We start from the raw sequence: 24,141 nt of genomic DNA, 5'->3' as shown, positions 1-24,141 counted from the left end.
AGAAGCCTTTCGCAAGGAAGAATGGGCAAAAATCCCCCAAACAAGAACTAAAAGACTCTTAGCTGGCTACAGAAAGCAATTACAAGCTGTAATACTTGCCAAAGGGGGTGTTACTAAGTACTGACCATGCAGGGTGCCCAAACTTTTGCTTTGGGCCCTTTTCCTTTTTTGTTATTTTGAAACTGTAAAAGATGGAAATAAAAAAGTAATCTTGCTTAAAATATTAAAGAAATGTATCATCTTTAACTTTATGCCTTTTGGAAATCAGGTCATCTTTTACTCAGTTACAGAAATTTTGACCAAGGGTGCCCAAACTTTTGCATGGCACTGTAGCTGGTGGTATTGTAGCTTGGGAAAAGAAAGAACATTAAAATTGCGTGCTCTGCTTGTTCTAATGACTATCTTCCGTCTACGTAGGAGATTGAAAAGATGAAAATTATTACTAAATTGTAGATCTGGAGATCCAAACAAAGTTCGTGTAAAACGAATTTATCCTAGGATGCAAAGGAATTAGAGGTCGGCGCTGATATTCCTGAAATTCGACAGATATTGAGAGTTTACTTTGCAGTTACAGTTTATTTTTCTGTCATTGCATTCCTGTCTTAAACTATCTGTGTTAACACCATGTGTAAACATCCGTTGTTCTTAGATTGGGTAGTTACAACACTTACTTCCTCCTTACCTACTGAAGTATATACCATTTGATTGTTAGTAACACATCTGAATTGCAGTGTTGTGCTCATACATCACATTGTAAGTAAGGAGGAAACAAGCGGTCATCGGGACCCGGCGGAGCCGTTTCGGGGGACAACGGCTGACGTATGGACAGCTATTCAATAAGAGCAAAGCATCGCACGACTGTGCTCAATTTCGTCGTGGTGATACCAAGAAATACATGAAGGTAGGGACCTACAGTCTTGTAACTTGTATCGTGTAGTTAAATTGGGCGCACCTTTGTATAATTTGTAACATCACGATGTGGGAGATGATTAACATAATTTTTGCAATTTTTTTCAGAATATGAAATTGTATTTTAAGTCTTATAGGAAACAAATTTTGTACAATTTGTTGCGATGTTGAATTTAATCTGTCCTCAGTATTCCAACTGAATTAAGATGCTTGGCACGATATTGTGTTTAGTTACGGTAGAGAATTAGATAACATTACCCAGATCCTCTGTTCGAGTATCAATCTAAGACTGGGTTCAGGAAACAAAAATAACCGACTGAGCATATGATTATGATTATACTCATGTGTGCTTTCTTTAAAAAACATACCATAAAGTATATGATCCTTGAGGGGTGAAGGTGATAACGTGCGCACGGACAAATGCCGATGGACTGTGGAAGGAAAGATGTTTTTGAAAGCTCCGCAGGTTTACAATAGTCTGCCTGTTTTAAAGTGAAAAGTCTAAGGGTTTATTAAGAATGTGTGATGGTGAAAAAATAAACTAACACGAAGGGGCAATTGTCCTAAACCGTCCATTTCACTTAATTTCATCATCTCCCACGTGGTATTATATACTGTATATCCTGTCTTTTGGAGTTCCCCGCTTCAAACCGTCATGACCTACTTTGCTAACTTCTTTACCCACCCTCAGTACACGCACGTCTCTCTTCCTCTTCAATAATGCACGAAAAATTCATAAACAGAACCAATCTGAATAAATCTATGTGCGTCGATGGCAGTAGCCTGGACTCTATAACGCAAACTAAACATTTCAGATTAAATTTGTAAAATGCTTGACCTTCATTTAAATATCCGATCCATTCTATTACAGAGAATGCCCTGCCAAGCGATTCCTTAGAGACGGCTGTTTATTCAGCTGATGCTAAATGTGAGTTTTATGCCGGAGTACATAGGCGATAGGGCAACATTGCATTGGCTCAACCAATGTTGCCTTTGCCTCAAAGATAACTCAGTCCCCCACCGGCTGATAATTGGGGTAAAGAACTCGTTAATCAACTTCTGTTTTCCCGAAGTTAATTGTTCTGAACAGATTAAGATTCGACGCATGTGTGCTGGAGTTGGACCACTGCGTTAGTAGGCTTTCTTTAAAAATAATCCAGTGTGTTTTCCTTGCTGATTTGAGAGGTATATATTTCTGAATGTTATTAGTTGATTACACCCCCCCCCCGACTACCTACTAACCAGTCTCATCGGACGCCCTTCAGAGCCCTTGACCACTATTCTCTCGTCTATTAATCCTCGTTGTGTTGCATACTGGGTGCTCCCATATTCTTGGGTCACGTCTCTCACGTCCTCCTGCGGTTGCTTGATGCTATGTTACACCTACTTCCTCTTCAAGCCCGCTCTCACGGGCACCAGGTCGACTATATTACTCCCCAGGTTCCAACACCGAAGGGGTGCCGAAATATAATAAATAATTGTACCCTGTGTCTGTTGATATTGGACATACCTGGGAAAACTGGTTGGAAGATCGGTGAGTGATGGGAGGGAAGCGAGAGGTTGCCGAGCAGCCGAATAAAAGAAATTTTCTGAAGCTGACTGTCGCGCTTCAATGTGACTGGTCTGACTATTCATGCTGACGTACATGTACTTTATTAACATGCGTACAGAACAAGCTCTATATCTAAAGTTACACTAGTATAACTTGTTGATCAATTATAAGGAAAATATGTCTTGTAATAATCGGGCGATATTTGCATCATTAAGTCTAATTGGCTGAAGGATTGTGAGACAGAGACAGACCTCGTGGCTACGCTGTGTAAACGGCCTCTAGTGTTTAGTTGCGGATTGGCTTGATTCTATAGCGATCACGGTGTACGTGCGTACTGACTTGACAGTTGGAGGATAGTTTGGGTAACTTGCATTCTTGACCTTTGGCTTGTCCCTTTGTCTCTAAATCTATGTGGTTAGCTGAGAGGCTAGCCCCACAGGGGTTGTTTTTTTATCTCCTCTGCTCCGGTTCTAGCCACCTGGCAAAAATACGAAAAGGATGCGGAATTGCGTGTGAAGTTGCACTGACCAGGTTGAAGTTTAATCCTATATTTTCTGTGGCACCAGTGTAGTTGGACAGCATGATCCTTTCAAAAGGCGTATTTAAGTGCTAAGCAGGTGCAGTTTTATTAATTTTCCCCTAAGAGGATAAACCTTTTAATTGCTAGCCATGAGTAATCTGATTTCAAGATACTGAATTGAAACATTGTCCTTCAATGGGCAGATTTGTCATAAACATGTCATGCTTGTTATTTCAGTCTGATCTTGGCAGCTTTGTAGGTAGATTGAAGTTAGTACCCAAGATTGAGAAACTCGATTTGCATATGACGTAAAATGGGGCCTGAGTTCAGCAATATCACCCAGGATACAATGAACTAATGTAAAGATTTCTGGTGGATTATCGGACTTAAAATACAAGAAGCTTACGAAAGCTAGCTTGTGTCAAATCTTTACAAACTTCGGTGACTAAAATGTGTTGCATCTTGGTAGAATAGAAATAAGGTGATCTTGGCGTTTTTTTCATTGTCGTGAAGGATACGTTATAGCAAGTGCATTAAGAGATTTCCCCATTTCAGGAAGGTAGCACCACCCCCGCCCCCCACAACCCCATATCCTCACCCGTCGACCTCCAAGGGTGTATGTATACAGGGCATTTGATTATGAAAGAACACAACAATTTATTTGATCACATATTAAAACTATTTACATACATATTCCTTGTTGAGTATTTTGTTGGCAGTCTCAATACTAATAGCTAAATATACAGATCCTCTGAACATTCCGGTTGCAGTGCTATGTTCACAATAGCTGCTGTCTTGGTTGATGAGCAGGCATAGTTTTTTGCTATTTCTGAATCAGTAAACATTTTCTTGAATAACTTGCCTGTGTGCTTACACACCTGGAATGGCAGGTTATGCTCAATAATGAAAGATGTAAAGTACACCTCAGCTCTAGTGACCTTCTCTGTCAGACTTTGGTTTTCTGCTGAAAAGAACTGTGAAACACTTGAGCAGCCTTCCCTGCGTTTAGCCTTCCTAATATGTTGTGGTCCCTAAATGAAATAGAAGCATAAGGTGTATCCTTATTATATTGTCTTAGGCAGGAAATGTGACATTAAAATATGTACTTGTATTATCATGGAGTTTTTTTAATTCTATTACAACTTTAAGCAAGTCTACAGGGAGTTTGGCCTCATCACATAGGACATCAATAGAGTAGCTCCTTAGCAGCTAGCCCGCTAGTTTTAGTAATGTTAGCTATGCTAATGAATGAATGACGCTTGTTAAACTCACCTCAACATGTCTTTTACAGTCTTAACCCACCATGGACAATAGAAATGTCACTGTTGCAAACAGTGCAGCGAGCAATGTGGTCATTATTTTTGACCCCTATTAGGCAGGGGTACACTTTAGTGTAGTCTGGGGTGAAGTACGTTTTATAGTTTCTTTTTTGGAATACCCTGCCATGGCGCTGCAGGACACTAAACTGAACTGATGGACAATGAAAGAGAGAGTGAGGTCGACTGTAAAGCCCGCCCACAGAGAAAACTGGTCTCTTTTTGTGCTAAGTAGACCTATCAGGATTCCCTCTTCCCCCCCCCCCCCATATTGTATATAATTTGCAGGTGTCAGGGAGCCACTATCAATATGCAGGAGACTCCCGGAACTTCTGGGAGAGGTGGGATGTCTGTGCAAATGTAATTTAAAAGAAAAAACCTGCTGAGGAGACACAATAGATTCTGCTTCATTGTCTGGTGATGGGAGAAGAGTCAAGGTTAAGTTTGCTACCTTCAAATAATTAAGACTTTTTCTGTTTTTATTTCTGCATCTGTAGCAATTACTTCACTGGGGCCAAATAGATTCCAGTTTGACCAAAAGCCATAGGAGTAGAATTAGTCCATTTGTCCCTTTGAGCATTCTCTGTCGTTCCATCATGGCTGATTTATTTTGCTTCTCAACCACATCCCCCTAACCTTTGATGCCCTTACTAATCAAGAACCTATCAAACTCTGCTTTAAATATATCCAATGACTTGGCCTTCATAGCCATCTCTGACAATAATTTCCAGATTCACCACTGTCTGGCAAAAGAAATTCCTCCTCATCTCTGTTCTAAAAGGATGTCCTATTCTGTGGTTGTGCTTTCTGGCCGCAGACTTTCCTCCCACAATTGGCAGCATCCTTGCCACATATTCTAGATTAGCCTTAAGTTTCATTCTTCTAAACCCTAGGGATACCAGCCTCAGAACAATAAAGTGTTCCTCGTGCCTTCAGTCCTGGGATCATACTCATAAACTCTCTCCAGTGCTAGCATATTCTTTACTTGGATATGGGGTCCAAAACTACACTCAATGGTCTGACCAATGCAATATAACACCTCATCATTACATCCTTGCTTTTGTATTCTAGTCCTCTCTTGAAATAAATGTTAATGTTACATCTGCCTTTTTTACTTCTGAAGGAAAATGAGTATTTGCATTTGTTTTGAATTTTACATTGGAAAAATGATATGTCTAAGCTTGTAAATTCTTTGTCGTTGCAGTGGAGTACCAGACTTAAACTGTGTTAGTCTACTACAGGGTTTCTCAGCTGGGTTCCGCAGAACCCCAAGGTTCCGTGAAAGATCATGATTTTTAAAAAAATTTTGTTTTTTGAACTTCATGCAACACATAATGCTAGTGCTCTCAAGGAATGTGTTTATTTGCGTGAGCCTATTCTCAGTTTTTGACACAAGATGGGGGAGGCCATTGACAATTGGTGACACTGTATTGCACAGAGGGAGGGTGGTAAACTGATGAGGAACGTGAAGTGTGTTTTCCAAGCATTGTATGGGCTCACCCAACAGTGTAGTAGAAATTTGGAGAGAAATTTTCATTCTAAAGATAGTCCAGTGTGGTGTTTTTTTTTTTGGAAGAGGAGGTGTGACATGGAAGGGGAAGATTCTAGGCCTATGTACAATTCTGATAAGGTTAATGATAAAGAATTACAATCTTCTGAGTGATTTCACTGCACTAGTGGAACAACGGACACAAAAAAAAAGTCCATCTTTACAATGAAAGCTACTTTTCAATGGGTTTTACATGGACTGGTGGTCCAAGTTGTCCTATTCCATTGTGCATAGTTTGTAGCAAACAACTTACAAATGTAGCAAGGGCTCCAGCAAAACTGAAAAGACGCTTAACTACAAATCACAGCCATATGACATGTAAAAGTGCTGATTATTTTAAACAACTGTTGGAATCTCAAAACAAACAGATTAAAGCTTTTGAAAATAAAGCCTCAGTCAGTAAAAGGGTTCAGGAAGCAAATTATTTAGTAGCTTTTAAGACTAGTTCACTTGAAAATGTTTTTTAAAAAAACGTGAAAACCTGGGCAAAGAGCACACCAATCTCCTGCTACATACAGAAGTCTGATGGCTTAGCTGAGGAAGAGTTCTCAATGGGTGTTTGAGCTGAAAGGTGAATTGTAGGAGTACTTTCAAGAAAATAGTAGGCTAGATTTTGCTGAGTGCTTTGAAGATGAAGAATGGCTGTAGAAACTAGCCTATTTAGCAGATATTTTTCATCATATGAATCAGTTGAACAAGTCTCTGCAAGGTCCTGGAGAAAATGTTGTGACTTCAAGTGACAGATTCTTTTGGATTTAAAAGGAAACTGAATCTTTGGAGAAATCATGTTGCAAAAGGAAATCTTGAAATGTTTCCATTGCTGCTTGGGCTTGAGACTGAGGAAACATATCAGGAAGTCTTGAGTCTTGTTGAAAACTACCTGGAAGAACTGCAGAACAAAATTAAACACCATTTTCCCTCCCTTTCAACGCAAGTGTGTGACTGGGTGAGGGACCCTTTCCCTGAATATACTGCTCAGCCTGAGAACTTCTCTGAGAGAAGAGAAAGAACTTTGTAAGCTGCTCTCTGATTATGCACTCAAGATGAGATTTACTGACCTGCCCCTGGACAAGTTCTGGATTTCTGTGAAAGAGTATCCTGCCATTCATAGGAAAGCAATCATGAGGAATTCCTAGAGGAATATTCCTCTTCCTAGAGATGCTGCCTGGCCTGCTGCGTTCACCAACAACTTTGATGTGTGTTGATAGGAAAGCAATGAACATTTTGCTGCAGTGTTCAACTTATTACACTGTGAGAAAGCTTTTTTTGTTTAACAAACATCAAGAGCAAGGACATAAATTGTCTCGTTTCAACTAAAGGTGAAATCCATGTGTGCTTATCTCAAGTTTGACCCAGAATTGAGAAATTTATCATGCTTGCTTTGTGACTTCTTTAAATTTGCGAAAAGGAGATAAATTTCAAGAAAGGTAAATGAAAATTCATTCTCTACTCAAAAGAGCATTGACAATTATTTTTGGATTATTATATTTACAACAATGTTAATGTACCATGAGCTTATAGATATAATAACTTTTATGCAGGTGTTCCCTGTCATCTGAAAATTATTTCAAGGGTTCCTCCAGGGCTTGTCTACAACAATCAGGCTGAATGTGTGCTGTATCTTGGATAAGACTGATATTTTGAAAGCAAAATGTATTTTTGTTCTATATATGGTGGAAACATTTCTTAATTGTGTGCATAAATGGTTCTTCCTGTTCTCCCAGGAATTTGAAAATGTTTAAAGATCAATACTGTATTCTTTATATTTCCACAATATGTAATACTTGATTGGCAGAACAAAGCTAAGGGCCAACTGTCATTCTACTCCACTTCTATATTGTCACTTGGCTCAGCAGTGCCATTACGGGAAGGATATGGAAGTCAGATATTAAGAAGTCAGTAAGTGATAGAAAATTAAATTTTGGCACTGCAATACTTTTATATTGGGAGATTACTTTGCCCCTGTCAGTTGCCCCTATTGTGTGGGTGAGTGATAGAATCTGGTGGGAATTCAGGAAAATAAGGGAAATAAAATGCAGGATAAATGTAAGATGATTGAAAATGGTTGATGCAGACTTTGTGGGCTGAAGGACCTATTTCTATGCTGCATTCCTGACTCCATATCACAACTTTTTTAAAAAGCCAAGTGAGATTGAATTGATGAGCAAGGTTCATAAATTACAATTAAGAGGAGTATAAAATATGAAACATAGCATGCATCTCATAAGTCAAGAAAAATTTAAGTTTACTATGTTACAACAGTGAGAGTTGAAAGGTACATGGTGTTCTTTGTATCTTTCTGTATTGTTCTAGAATTCATAACACAATTTGCTTCCAGGAATTCTTTCACTTACACTTTGTGGCCACTTTATTAAGTATATTCTGTATCTAATATAACCATTTTATTATGTTCATGGTGTAACTCAACCACTTCAAGGTTTAACTTGTACGTTCGGAGATGCTCTTCTGCATACCACCTTTGTAATGCATGATTATTTGAGTTATGTTCATCTGGCTATCAGTTTGAACCACTCTGGCCAATTTCCTTTGACCTCTTTCATTAACAAGGCATTTTAACCCATAGAACTGCCACTCACTGAATGTTTTGTTTATTGCACCATTCTCTATAAACTCTAGAGATTGTTGTGTGTGACAATCCCAAGAAATCAGCAGTTTCTGAGATACTTGAACCACCCCGTCAACCACCAACAATCATTCCACAGTCAAAGTCACTTTTCTTTTCCCATTCTGATATTTGGTGTGAACACCAACTGACCATGTCTGCATGCTTTTATGCATTGAGTTGCTGTCTGTCACATGATTAGCTAAATAGATATTCCCATTAATGTGCAGGTGTACCTAATAAAGTGGCCATTGAGATATTTCATCTCCTAGCCTCTTTTTTGTTTTCACTTATTCCCTCTGCATAAAGAAAACATTAAGTTATAGAATTAAGTTGTGAATTGCTTATTCCTGAGTCGATCAATGTTTCTGAATGAATTATGTGATGGTGATATGAGCATGTATTATAGATTGTTACTATAGTAATGCATTATTTTAGAATTAGAGCAGAAGTCTGGTAAACTGTCAATTTAATAAGGGACATACTAACTAAAGATTTTCAAATTTTAAAGAGCTTTGTGGGTTTAATTTGTGTTCTGTTTTAAGACTTGTGATATTCACTCTTGCCTCTAGAATGTCTACATGAGATGCTTTTGGCAATTCGGGTAAAATTGTTTTAGAATTGAGCAAATTTGGTAGAAGTTAACAATATCCTCTTTCGGTACAGTACCTTTCTCAGACTCATTTTAAACACAATTTTAAAAAGCTAACACCTTGTGTACTGTTAATGGGTGAAGGACTGGAACTGCACTCAAAAGAGCTGTGGTTACACTGAGGTTTTGTGGACCACATTAAATTAAATGGTTGCTTTCCAGCTTTGCCTCCATTTCAGTGAGGTTGGCACTTCACACTATGGATACATATTGTTAGTTTAATTAATGTTAACGGGCAGCCAAATCAACTTTTAAAGATGTAGGTGCTAAATCCCTAACTGGATCTTTCTAGAAAGAACCAATATCAGGGAAAGCGCAAATTGAGAAGATGCTGACCCACAGACCTCAGTTTTGTGAAAAGCAAATGAACAGCACATGGTAAAAGCTCAGGCTGTCCAGCAGCATCTGTGTGGAGGGTTGGGGGAACATAGTGTTTGGGTGAAAGGAGGGAATGATTGGGTTTAGTTGCAGAGAGGAGGAGAGTGGGGGATGGATTGGATAAATGGAATATCTCTTGACTAATACTGAGTGAGAGAGCACAGGCTATTCTAGGCAGTTGGAGAGAGAGCACAAATGAAGGAACATAGATTTAGGAATTGCTAGATGTGCCAATGGAGAGAGGAAAAAACTGAGCCAGTAGCATAGATTGATGATGCCACAGTAATGGCTGGCTCTGATACAGATAAAGAAATGAAGTTACTGAAGTTGTACAATCAATATTGAGTATTAAAGACTACAAGGTGCTAGATAGAAAATGAGGTCTTGTTCTTCTGTCTAGGATTGAGCTTCATTATAATACAAGAAACTAAATAGGCCAGAGTGAAAGTGATTGAGTTCCTAGCCGCATCTTGTGGCATATCAGGTGGCAACCTTGCATTTGTGTTTTTTTTTAAAACGAGGCTGAGTTGCTAGCTTGATGTTCAACCCAGCGTGGATGGAAAGCATGCAGGGAACCAGCCGGATTTGAACTCTCGGCCACTCACCTCAAAAGTCCAGTGTGGATGCCACTGCACCATTAGCCAGCTAGAGTGAAAGTGAGATGGAGATTTAAAGTAACACACACAAAATGTTGGTGGAACGCAGCAGGCCAGGAAGCATCTATAGGAAGAAGTACAGTCGACGTTTTGGGCCAAGACCCTTCGTCAGGACTAACTGAAAGAAGAGATAGTAAGAGATTTGAAAGGGGGAGGGGGAGATCTGAAATGATAGGAGAAGACGGGAGGGATGAAGCTAAGAGCTGGAAAGTTGATTGGCAAAAGGAATACAAGGCTGGAGAAGGGAGAGGATCATGGGACGGGATGCCTAGGGAGAAAAAGGGGGAGGGGAACACCAGAGGAAGATGGAGAGCAGGCAAGGAGTTATTGTGAGAAGGACAGAGAGATTAAAAAGTGGCGGGGGAGGAGGGACAAGATAATAAATAAATAAGGGTTGGGGTAAGAAGGAGAGGAGGGGCATTAACAGAAGTTGGAGAAGTCAATGTTCATGCCATCAGGTTGGAGGCTATCCAGATGGAATTTCAGGTATTGTTCCTCCAACCTGAGTGTGGCTTCATCTTTACAGTAGAGGAGGCAATGGATAGACATATCAGAATGGGAATGGGATGTGGAATTAAAATGTGTGGCCACTGGGAGATCCTGCTTTCTCTGGCGGACAGAGCGTAGGTGTTCAGCGAAATGGCCTCCCAGTCTGCGTCGGGTCTCGCCAATATATAGAAGGCTGCACCGGAAGCCTCGCCAAGAATTAAAGTGGTAGTTTAAGTTCAGTTGGCTTTTACAGACTGAATACAGGTGCTCTTCAAAGCAATCAACCAAAATGCATTTGTCAGCTCCAATTTAGAAGTGATGACATTGTGAGCATCACATGCAGTTCACTGGACGATTTGAAATATCAGTAAATCGTTGCTTTGCCTGGAAGAACTGTTTGGGTACCTGAATTGTCAGAAGGGAAGAGATTTTTTTAAAAAAAAGACCAGTATTGCATCACTTTTACTTTAATGGAAATGGAGTGGTTGGTGGAGATGCAAGAGGACCAGCGTGTGGGAAAGGAATGATCCTTGTGGAAAAGTTGATCACTGGGGTGAATGGGAGGTGGCAGAAGTTTGCTGGGGGGGGGGGACTGTGGAGTGGGATGAGTCACAGCTTAGTGAGAGGCATCTGCGTGAAATATCTCAATCAGAACAAATATGACAGAGGCCGAGTAGCTGAGAATGGACTGGAGTTCTTAGAGATGGGTGGGGGGAGGGGGGAGGTAGGTGGGAAGAAGTACATTTGAGATGAAGTGTAGTTTGTAATGGGTTTTTGTCATAAGCCTTTGTCCTAGACACCATCAGAACCAGGAAGGTAAGAGTGATGAACCACATTGAGAGCAGGGTGGAAAATGGCAGCAGAAGTAACTTGATTTTAACATGCAGAAGGCAGCACCAATTCAGTTGGAAAGGGCACCCAAGTACAGTGGTACTGAAGCAAAAAAAATTGTATCCCATCTCATTGTTAGGAGTATAGGTAGGGTGGATTGACAAATCTTCTCCCAAGATGCCTGTTGTGTACTTAATATTTCAGTGCTATTTGAGTAGCCTTGTAAATCTTAAGGATGGCACAGTAGCATAGAGGTTAGCATAATGCTTTACAGTACAGGTGACTTGGGTTCAATTCCTGCTGCTGCCTGCAAGGACTTTGTATGTTTTCTCCGTGACTGCCTACATTTCCTCCCACAGTCCAAAGGTGTATCAGTTGGTTGGTTAAATGGCTGCTATAAATTGTCCCATGATTACTCTAGGATTAAATTGGGGGATTGCTGGGCAGCGTGGCTCGAAGGGCCTGTTCGGGGCTGAATCTGAAATTAAATAAAAATTAAATGTCTGATTAAGCAATCTCACGCTACCACATGATGCATGTGCACCTTGCTTAAAGTAGACACCAAGTTCGATTCACATTTTGGACACCTGTGTCTTCATTTGAATTAATTTAATGTTTTGAAGTTACAAAACATAACATTGGCAATACAGTATTTTTAAAGTGAGCCTAAGATGGCCGCTGTCCTATTGCAACACAGTGAGATGTTCAAGTTTTAAAAAAAAACACAAAGCAAGGAATGGCGAGTTAAAAAATGCAGCCCAGCAGATACAGGCAGCTGAGTTTTAAAATAAAAAAAAAAGCAGTGCAGCACGTACTCTTCAGAAGGGAGTGCACAATCAATTTTTTAAAAAAGAAAGTGGAAGAATTCATGGGTTCATAAAGAATACCGGGTATAATCATTTTTAAAAAAGAGCAGAAATGGCTGGCTACATTGGAAAGATTGGTGCATTTGATTCCACATGATTCCATGTATACTGAGCAAATTGAACAGTATTTTGAAGCAAATGAAATGGCCAGTCAGAAATGAGTACCAATTTTGCTGTGTGTATTAGGTTTAAAGGCATAGAGTTTGCTCTGAACCAAACCATCCGAAATGAGGTTTGCTGATATTGTGAAGTGACGTGGGAACATTTAGAACTGAAGCCATTGTTGATTGCAGAACGCTTTAGGTTTCATAGCAAAATCAAAAAGCGGGAGTCCATTTCAGCATACATGGCTGAATTGAAGAGATTGTCTGAGCACTGTCAATTTGGTAATGGGCTTAATGAGTCACGGAGAGATTGTTTAGCTTGTAGAATCTTAGAAGAAAGCATTAAAAAATGGCTCCTAACTGGAGTACAACTGAGATTTAGAGGAGCAGTTGAAATTGCAGTCAGGAATGAAAGTGAGTGTGAACAAAATTGTAGTGTCCAGACAGAGGCCAATCTGGCTGAACAATTTGTGTTATTGTTGTGGCAGGCGCTCACAATGCAGGTGTAAGGTTGAAACTTGCCAAAAATGCAGCAAAGTAATATGTGTGGAGCATTTCCAGGAAACACAAATAAATGGATTGCACAGGGAAGAGGAAGCTTAAAAAGTTAAGTTGCAGTTTCAAAAAGAGCACTAATCTGCATTCTGTTGATGGAAAATCTGATAATGATGAGAGTGACACAGGACTGAGTAGCCTTGAGATTTACAATGTGAAATCTAATAACAGACAAGTAATGTGGCTTGTACTAGAAGTGAATGATAAACTAATTAAAATCCAATTGGATACTGGCTCAGCTGTTTCAATCATTCCACAAAATGAGTTTGAGTGGTGTTTCAGAGTTACTAAACTGAAGCTTGCTGATGTCCAACTAAGAACTTGTACTGGAGAAAAGATGACTCCTGCGGGAATGACATTCATAAATGCAACAACCAACAAGCCACACTGGGCCTGCAGTAAAAACAGCAGGAACAGCATTGTGGGAACATGATTGGCTGAGGTAACTACAATGTGATTGGAGATCCATCATTTGCATGCAACATCTCCTGCAATGAAGACTGCTGAAAAGAAATTAGAAAGTTGCTGGATGGTGCCAAAACTGTGTCCGTGCTGTACACCATGAACTATGGACTAACAGAAGGCAAAAAAGTGTTGGTGCCAACCTCTGCCTCTGGTTGGAAGGCATAATGGTCCAAGAAAGGACTATGCTGCTCAGAGGAATCGTGAAAGTAACAAAAGCAGTTGTTGGACTACAACAGTTTTTGTAGGCAACACATCTGAGAAAGCTTCTGATATGTTAATCAGGCAACTACTTGTGAAATGTGTCTTGGTTTTAAACTGGAAGAGTTCAAGGAGCTTCAGGAAAATTGCAAGCATTCTGCTTTTCTAGGTATAAAGAACCAGAATTACATTGCATGCATTAAGGCAATGTTTCCCAAACTATCTTAGCTCAACAACCCCCCCCCCCCCACAAAGCACCTTCATACTTGCCAACACCCCACTTAGGCACAATATACCTTCTGATGCCCCCATAGTGTAAAAACTTGTCTACCATATGCTAACATGAGAAAAATTATTCCGTTTTAAATTTGTCTTTTAAACCTAGCTTACGTAGTACCCATATAGCTGCTTTGATGATAGTGATCCTTGTTGATGGTTTTCAGCAAGAGTTGAAATATCTGATTCAAGTTGTGTCAGCAAAAGCCTTAAAGTCCCCAAATATAACCATGTCCAAGAGGTTTGTTTTTTTGTGAGTATGTGGTTCACAGCACTGAAACCTCTCAACAAGGTAGGGTGGAAATGCAATGAAGAGCAGTTTAGCTTTTCTCCAAAGACCAGGAAACTTTGTATGACAGTTTAACCACATAGCACAAAAGCCAACATTTTTGAAAAGGATTTTTGCTTCTTAATCATTGTGAATTTTGATAATTTCTTCTTGCAAGCTTTCTTCCTGTTCAACTTTGCAAAGAAATGTGTTAATAATCCAGTCAGGAATTTCCAAATTGTTCTAATCCTTGAATCGATAAAAGCCCAACACTGCACTTTTTGCCTGGAAGAAGAAAAGGAGGAGATGAGTTATACAGCTCTCGTTACATGCACATTCAGTTGAACTCTGAGTGATTATGCAGAAAGTTTGAAGTTAGTAACTCATCTCCTTCTACCTTAGGCCACAAACTTATGAATCACCCCTTGTATCAGCATCCATTTTGAGAATGGCAGTGAGCACTTCTGATACAGCAGACATTATCAATCTTTCACCAATTGTTCCAGACTTTCCACACTTTGCTTCTTACAACATTTTCAAGTTTATAGCAATGAGGTCACTTTTAGCTTTCTTGGCAAATAATTCAAGTGTGCAACACTTTTCAAATGCTTCCTTCATCTTCTAGAACTGAGTAATAATGTAAGTAGGTTTTTCCAGGGTGTCTTTCACAGAAGTGTTTCTGTGATCTTAATGGTTTCATGGCTTCATTAGACAGGACAGTATTATAAAAGATGTTGCTGATCTGACAGGAACAGAATAAAATCATACTCCAAGCATGTAACATTGTATTGACGCACTTTCTGTCATTTCTGGTTCTTAGCAGTATTAGAATTCAAGGCTTCACCGCCTTTGGACACGTAGAGATCGCGCCTTACATATTTATCCATCATTAATGAGGCTAAATTAAAATTTAAAATTAACACAAACTGGGAATGCCTATCGGATATCGATGACCACAGCGCGTTAACATGGACCGATTGGCTCTATTTCACTATTTGGTTCCGGCCAGCGCTGTATCATTGTGCGACCTATTTTCTGTAGATCTGTAGAGAGAGTTGAAGATGCACTTAACAACTGTTAAATTGCATGAACTCATTCCACACCACAGGGAACTGGTTGCTAACATATTCATCCCGAATGTCTGTTTGATTGGGAAGGTTGGATGAGATTGAGTTTCAGACGCATTGTGATGACGAGTGCTGACCGCCTGCGGAGCTGTGATTCTTTCTGTGTTCTCGTGCCATTTTGTTTTTTCTGGAAGTGCCTGTCCTACAAACGGTTGGTGATGCCGCTTACCAAGCTGCACCCCCCCCCCCCCCGATGACTTCTATTTCTCCTAATGCTCTATTAGGACAGGTAATCACCCTACCTTGGGAATCACTGCACTAAGGTTATTGCATGAACTTCAAGTGGGAGACAAAAGGCTGCTTGTAAAAGTAGATGCAAAGACCAAAGCCCAGCTGGATGAATGGAAGGCCAAAAAGAAAGCAGTCAATGGAGATGCGAAAACAGGATTTCTCAGATGATATTGTGGATGTGGAAACCAAGAGGAGAGCAGTAGAAGGATTAGTGAGGGAATACTCTGGTGAAATGAATGCACAAGATGCACAAACTAGAAAAAGTAAAAAGGTAGATGAGGAAAAGTGTCCAGAGCTGACAGAACCATTTTCTTTAGTCTGAGTCATCTCCTACAACTACCACGGAGGAGGCCCCAGAACCTGAGATTCACAGCCACAAGTCTCACCTGCCAAGCAGAGTGATTTCCCCCTTGGCAGGAAAAGCGTTATCCCACAAGGCTAAGAAAGCCTCCACAGTGATTAAATCTTTAGGCCTGACTGGGACAATTTAAATAATAAATAGGCTATGTTGTGGGTGTCTATATAGTAATTGTATTATATAGTATACTGTGTATATAGGTGAGATGTGTTCTCCATTGAGTTGGAGTTTATAGCTAAGCTGGAAGGAGTGTTGTGTATTTAATATTTCAGTAATTGAGTAATCTTCATATATTTGATTATATAATTCATTATATTTGCAAAAATAAGTGAATTTCATACATCACGCTACCATGTGATACATATGTGCCTTGTTTAAACACTGTTAGTCTCTCATTTTGGACACCTGTCTTCCTTTGATATTGTTCAATGTTTTGAAATCACAAAGCATAACAATGCCCTCCTGCCAAACCCACTAGACATTGTTCTGGTCCAGCAGAGGAAAGCCTGCAAGGCCTGCCTTGAAATGTGGGAGTCGAAGAGAAATGAAATGGCTTCGACTGACAAAAGTGCAGCACACACAAAATGCTGGAGGAACTCGGTAGGTCAGGCAACATCTATGGAGGGAAATAAAGAATGGATGTTTCAGGCTGAGGCCCTTTATCAGGTCTGGAAAGGAAGGGGCTTAAGCTAGAATAAGAAGGTGGGAGGGAAAAGAGTATAGGCTGGGAGGTGATGAATTAAACCAGGTGAGGTTGGGGAGGGGAGGGGAGGGGAGGGAAATGAAATGAAGGAAGAAGCTGGTAAGGGATAGGTGGAAGAGGTAAAGGTCTAAAGTTAGAGAAATCTAATAGAGGACAGTGGACCATGGAATAAAGGGAAGAAGTTGAACCAGAGGAACATGTTGGGCTGGTGAGGAAATATGGTGAGAAGGTACCCAGAATGGTGAATGGAATTGGGGGGGGGGGGGAGAAATTACGGGAAGTTAGGGAAATCACTAGTCATGCCCATTGGGGCAGGGGCTACCGAAATAGAAAAGGTGTTAATCTTCACTCAAGACAAAGTTAGTTAAGGTAAATAGGGTGGGGGGGGGGAACAGATTAAAGGTAAGATCATACTACAGAACAACTGAAATTCTCATGAAGATATTTCTCAGTGAAAAAATCTTAAGACTCTGAGAATCCATCCATAGTTGACAGGGGAAATGTCGAGGTAGTACATGTTGAGTACCCTTTATCTGAAATGCTTGGGGCCAGAACTGTTTCAGGTTTTGAATTTTTACAAATTTTGGAATACGAGATGGTGTGGGATCATCATAATTTCTGACTCTACACTTAGATGCTACTGGTAAGCTGTCTTAGTCTTGTTCGTCACACGTATGTACTTAATAGTGAAAATTATTACATACCATTATTATAATATGTGTAGGCTAATGAAAGCAGCATAGCAGCATTGGGAGAATACCTGAATTAGCTGAACAACGACAAACAAGAGTAGGCTTTCAGTCTCCACCTACGCTGCCGTATTTTGATTAAAAGGTTACAGTACTCTATTTGTATTTTACTTTGGTTTATATTTTACATTAAATATTTTTTTAAAAATCAGCACTGTAGATTTGTTTTGGTGTTAGATTTTCATCAGCGACAATTTTCGCCATCTTATCAATGAATTTCTTTGCCTCATGATCAGCAAATGATATATCTTTAAAATTTGAATTTATGTAAAGCTTTAAAAACCTTAAAAAAAAAATTAATGCTGTGCCATTTAAATTTCTGCAATCAGCCAACTGAATATTCACATTTACCTTTAATTTACAGTTCACTGTGATAGATTTTTGCTTGTTTCATGATCAGCATACCGTTAAGTGGCAGATGTTCACGCCAACGCTTACAAAACTATTCTTTCAATACATGATTAATTTCATTTCTTCACTATATGCAGTGTTTTTCTATTTGTCATTAACTTCTCATATATATATATAAGGTCACTTCTCAGAACTGTGTGTGATGCACAAAGACTTGCACATCAGCTGGGAATTTTCAATTTGTGACTTCAGTGCACAAAATTTCAGATTTTGGAGATTTTTGGATTTTGGAATATTGGTTAAATCCTGTATTAAATTCAAAGAAAAAATCAGACAAATTGCAAAGATTAGAAGGCCAGAAGATTGGGAAAGTTGTAGACACCAACAAAAAAAATTAAGTAGAGGAAGCGCTTTTGCATATATTTAAAGGAAGATGGTAGCTGAGATAAGCATGTGTCTCTTAGAAGAATTAGTAAAATTGTGTTGGTGCGTGGCCAAGTGGTTAAGGCATTGGTCTAGTGATCTGAAGGTTGCTAGTTCGAGCCTCAGTTGAGGCAGCGTGTTGTGTCCTTGAGCAAGGCACTTAACCACATATTGCTCTGCGATGACACCAGTGCCAAGCTGTATTGGCCCTAGTGCCCTTCCCTTGGACAATATCAGTGGCATGGAGAGGGGAGGCCTGCAGCATAGGCAACTCCCAGTCTTCCATACAACCTTGCCCTGGAAACCTTCCAAGGCGCAAATCCATGCTTTCACGGGGGGGTGTCCCAATATGAGTAGAAACTTGAGGGACAAAGGGAAGGACTTAGTGATGATTCCCACCAAAGAAAAATGTCAGGCAATTAGTGACCAAAGGCAAATTTGTCTTCTGAAACTTATGGCCTGCATGCTAGAGTCTCAGAAGAAGTGGCTGGAGAATGGATGTATTGGTTTTATTCTTGAAAAATTTTGTCTATTTTCTGAAGTTCCACCAATTGTACTGGCAATTTTGCACTGATTTTTTTTTTGGCATGAAATGGCTTTTAAAAAGCTGGAAGTTCGATCTGCAACTGAAGTTTCCTATTTTCATTTTCAGGTATCTCTGGGTAAATCAGAATAGGGTTTAATGTCACCGGCATATGTCGTGAAATTTATTAACTTTGTGACAGCAGTACAATGCACTACATGATACAGGAAAAAAAAACTGAATTACAGCAAATATGTATATCAAATCATTAAATAAGTAGAGCAGAAACAGAAATAAAGTGTTCATAGTTCATCCATTCAGAAGATGGATGGCAGAAGAGAAAAGGCTGTTCTTGAGTCACTAAGTGTGTGCCTTCAGGCTTCTGTACCTCCTTCCTGATGGTAACAGTGAGAAGAGGGCATGTCCTGGGTGGCGGGAGTCCTTAATGACAGACACCGCCTTTTTGACGCACTGCTTCTTGATGTCTAGGATAGTACAATTGTTTTGTTATTTTTAAGGTGTGGATTAACTTGAATATATCTACCAAATGATGTACCATTCAAATGGAAAAAATACTTTTTTGTTGCTTTTCAGATTTCCTGTACAAATAGTGGTACTCCTTCTCAGAGGTGATTTGGTTGCCTGCTTCAATTGGTGTTGTTGCATTTCTGAGCTACTTTGAGGTAGGAGAGCCTTGTGAATTCCTCTACCATAGATTCTGGGGAGAGATATATCTTCCATTCTTTACTTTTTCCAGATTATCTCTAGAGATTTGAGTCATCACCATTGTGAGAAATGGATTTGAATACTGTTTGTGCCTCCCATCTTTTCTCATTTAAATATCTCAGCTTAACCCCACTCTTTCCTTTCAATTTGTATTTGGCTAGCCTTCCCATAAATTATCAGCCAGCCCTGATGAAGGGTCTTGTCCCAAAACAGTTGAGTGCCCATTTCCCTCAACAGATGATGCCCAACCTGCTGAGTTTCTCCAGGTACTTTATGCATTGTTTCAGACTTCCAGCATCTGCAGCTTCGTGTCTCCCTTAAATATATCTGAACAATTTGTTTATCTCACTTCTTTTGGAAGCAAGTTCCCCAGAGCGGTGAGAATGTAAGTAAAGAGGTTTCTTCGGAATTTACTGCTGGATTCTTTCGTGACTTGTATTTTAGTGATGTGTTGTAGAAGTAAATTTTACTACAAGTAGAAACCTTTCATGTTCACATTTTCAAAAACCTGCATGATAAAGGTCACTTGGATTACCCTGAACAGACTGCTTTCTGTACTTTCCTGATGTATGTTGTCACGTTCTGGTATCATTTAAATCTTTCTGTGAGATCTTATCTTTATGAAATGCATTGTGTTGTCTAACCAAAGATTAATGTAGGTTTAGTGTAATCTCCCTACTTCTCATTTTTAATCCCTCCTAAAAATGAGCTGTAGTACTTGTTTGCTTTTTTGTAACAGTTCTTGCTAATTTGTACATGGACTGTGACATGGCTTTGTTTTCTGTTGTGTGCTATGCTATGTTACTTGATTCAAAAATTACTTGTCTGGGCTGAAACTTTTAAGTTATTGCCTTGTGCATTCATTGCTTAATCAATAATATGAATTGGTGATAAGATGTGCATCTTTAATGTTGAAATACTAACTTCATAGTCGTGAGTTTGACCCAAAATAATTGTGTATTCAATGGATGCAAATTCTTGATGCATTCTTAGCCATTTTTAGGTATAAAAATAAATTCCCAAGTTACTTCAGGAAATTTTTTGTTACAATTATTCAAATGAGCTTGAAACTATGTGGCTACTGAATGCAAGCCATTGTCCTTTCATGGGCAGGCCCATGACATTTTAGTTTGAGCTTTGGAGATGAAGGCAACAATAAAATGGATAGATTTCCCATAAAACAATGTGATTGCTAGGAGGACATGCATGCCTGTAGACCATTTATATTATTAGTAAAGTCCATGCTTTGGTTTTGTATAATTTTGGAGGTTGTGATAGGAAATTGCTTAACGAAGTTAAATTATTAGTCCTTACTGACATTACAAATTTAAATTGACAAATTTCTTGGCATTCATTCCATATGTGGTTAATTATGCAAATGCCATCAGTTTCATCTTTCTTCACAGGCTTTGCTGTTGCAGTTTTAATTTTTTACTGTCTACAATGAATCAGTGATTTCTTGCTTTTGGTATTAATCTGGATGTAAAAACCATTCAAAATTTTAAGTCACCTTGGAAACATAGTAATCAAGTTTCTTTTCTATTGATACATGAAGTTTGAATTACTTGGGCAACCTGAAAATTTTTTTGCTTAATATGTTCTTTTCAGAATAGTATTCAATTTGGGTTATATTTGAAGTATTTTATCATTTTTGAATATTTGAATTCATAGCTTAATCCCATGTTTATCCTGATTTTTTTTCATTTCTACATAAAACAATAGTCATTAAAATGCTTTTTTTTTTCGTTTGCTCTGTACAGATTTATCAGTCTAATTGAACGAACTTGGTCTTCATGTGCAGATTTCTTTGAGGCAGATGTGCACCATTCATTATGAATAATGTACATCTGCCATAAAGAAGTCTACAGTTAGTCAGTCATTGCCTTGGCCTGTGATGATTAATGATATGTAAACTTAAGATGTGAAGCTAAAAAAGGTTGTCTTGCATCTTTCACCTTCGGTATCATAATGTAGAGTGTCCGAATGCCATTGTTGCACCTCTGGCTTTTTTTCTTGATTTCAGGCTAAACTGATGCGGCAGTATTCTGTGATTTGGGTAAAGGTTAACCCATTGAAAGCTCAAGTCCTTTTTGAATAGACTTTTGTTTTTAAACAAAAATGCAAAATTCTGCTTTCTCCCATGCACATGAATTATCCTGAATTATTCTCAACATAAATATTCAGTTTTAATTGAAGTATTTTGGTGTTAATTGCTTTATGCTGCAAGTTTAATAGGTTACAGGTTTATTTAAACGGAATCGTCATTAACCTGGGATTATTTGGTGTCAAGTTAATGATTGCATTAAAATAAAAAATTCTGCTGTTACCTCTAAAAATGCCCTACAGCACTCTACTGCATGGATGAAATATTTGCATGAATTAATCTAATTACCCTGAGTTTAGCAAGGCATTTTTATCGTGTTTGTTTCTTCATTGTGTGCCGTGTTGTATGATATAGGCAATCATGGTCTTTCCATGACTGATTGTTCTTGGCAATTTTTTCTACAGAAGTGGCTTCTTCTGGGCAGTGTCTTTACAAGATGGGTGACCCCAGCCATTATCAATGCTCTTCAGAGATTTTGTTGGCCTGGTGTCAGTGGTCACATAACCAAGACTTGATATGACCAGCTGTTCACGTGACCAGCTACCACCTGCTGCCATGGCTTCATGTGACCCTGGTTTGGGGTGGGGGGAGCTAAGCAGGTGATAGACCTTGCCCAAGGGTGACCTGCAGGCTAACGGAGAGAAGAAGTGACTTGCACCTCCTTTGCTAGAGATGCCTCTCCACCTGGCCACCCATTTTAGGGTGTAGACTTGATATGAATGCTCCCAATATCATTCGTATGAAGTTGTACTGTCATTGGTAATCAATTTGAAAGCAGTGAAGAATTTGAAACTACATTGCCAAACTGATTAATATCTTAACCTACATTTGGGTTGTGCAGTTATTGCTCTGACAATGAGGACACTTAAATGTCCTTGAGCCCTGCCAAGCCTTGAGAGTTAGAATGCCACTGGAAAAGTTAAATATTTCAAACGAGTTGGTTGCTGTTTCGTCTAGTGCTTATAATCTATCTTGGATGTAACGTTATCATGCTTTCAAATCCCTGGAGAAATGTCCCATTTGCTGCTTTTTCATTTTTAAAGGCAGTGATCTTGTAACTGCTGTTGTAAGAGCTGAAGATTACGACGGAATGGACTTGGTATTAATCCAATTCCTTCCTCTTTTTTTTTTTTGAAATGACAGGAAAACTTTGACATCAGAGTTCATAGCACTTACAAAATTCAAATTAATAAAACTATTGGAACTTTGCTATAAAACTGAAGGTTAACAAATGTGACTTGGTGAATGAAAAGGGTTGACTTTTCTGGGGAAGTGAGACCTGACATTAAGCAAGCATTCTTTTTCAATTGCTGAATAGTCTATTCTGAATTATTAGTGTTCTCTTAAGCTGCAGAAAACTTATCTGAAATATTTTGGTATGAAGCTTGCGAAATCACACTGCTAAAACTGCTTAAGGTATTTGTACTATCCTGTCACCTTCTCAGATTAGTTTCTCTTGCAGCTACAAATTAACTGAGACAGCATCTCAAATCTTGTTAGATATCTGGATTAGGGAGTGCTGTTCTCATATAGCTATAGGGATTAGTTGAAATATCAAACAAACAACTGAAGCTACAGTTAGACTGCAGTGATTTTATTTCTAATTATCTCTGTTCATGTGTGTGTGTTTTTTTTAAACCCACTTTTGTGGGCTTCAAGATCTGTTGCTGAGATTCATTCATTGGCTTCAAGCAGATTTGGTCTTTTTTTTCCTGAAGGCAAGTTGTTCATGTGTATTTAATAGTGTGTTAAGTTATTGCAATAGGAAACTGAGCTGGTGAAATCACTTGCTGGTTTTGAAAATTTCTAATGTACTCTTAAAGAGCATGCTTTATTGATGACCATAGATGGGGTAGGTTATGTTTTTGATCCTGAAAACACTATAGTTTGGGAAGGCTCCTAAACCAGTATTAGAATATTTGATGTGATAATTGCTATCAGTTTTATCTCCTAACTATGCAGATTTGATTATTAAAATCAATGGTTAATTCTAATTGATGCCTTTTTATTGGAACTTTTTTGATGGTTATAACGGTGATGTGTTGTTTGAATTCCCCCCAAAAATAGGGTGAGGTTCTGTACTAAATCTATTTAGGGACTATTGACACTGAAGAGTTGAATCCACTAGCATGTTCTGTTTATACTTGTATCCATTTGATATTTCTAGCATTATATATTGCCTCAAGGAATGAATGTTGAAATGGGAACGTGTGTTTCTCATCTTGGCCAGGTTGCCAATGATGGTACACAGGAATAGTTGATAAACAAATTGTCTGATCATTTATTTATTGTATTCACATCCTACCCAGGGAGTGAGAGAAATAAAACCTGTGGCATTTTTCTGCCCACTTCCATCTCCAGAATCAGAATCAGGTTTATTATCACCGGCATGTGACGTGAAATTTGTTAACTTAGCAGCAAGATGTACAAAGCAATAAATAATATAGAAGAAAAAAGACACAAAATAAAATAATAAATAACTAAATCAATTACAGTATACATATATTAAAAATTATGCAAAAACCAGAAATACTATATATTTTGAAAAGTGAGGTAGTGTCCAAGGGTTCAATGTCCAGTTAAGAATCAGATAGCAGAGGGGAAGAAGCTGTTCTTAAATCACTGAGTGTGTGCCTTCA

General features: G+C 38.9%; 1 protein-coding gene across 4 annotated transcripts in view; it reads left to right on the top strand.

Moving 5' to 3' along the window:
- Positions 1–727: 727 nt before the first annotated feature.
- The window catches only part of LOC140187346 (monocarboxylate transporter 4-like), a 42,690-nt gene continuing 19,276 nt past the window's right edge, over positions 728–24,141 (top strand). The window contains exons 1-2 of one of the 4 annotated variants that reach the window (XM_072242564.1): positions 728–901; positions 19,267–19,355. The gene's annotated coding sequence lies outside the window, so the exon portion shown is untranslated. Of the gene's footprint in view, positions 902–2,330; positions 2,444–19,266; positions 19,356–24,141 lie in introns of those variants that run through there. The other 3 variants (XM_072242565.1, XM_072242566.1, XM_072242568.1) reach the window with 3 other exon arrangements.

The sequence above is a fragment of the Mobula birostris genome, chromosome 24 (assembly GCF_030028105.1).
Source record: "Mobula birostris isolate sMobBir1 chromosome 24, sMobBir1.hap1, whole genome shotgun sequence".
Taxonomy (NCBI): domain Eukaryota; kingdom Metazoa; phylum Chordata; class Chondrichthyes; order Myliobatiformes; family Myliobatidae; genus Mobula; species Mobula birostris.
This window is presented reverse-complemented; position numbering and strand designations above follow the sequence as displayed.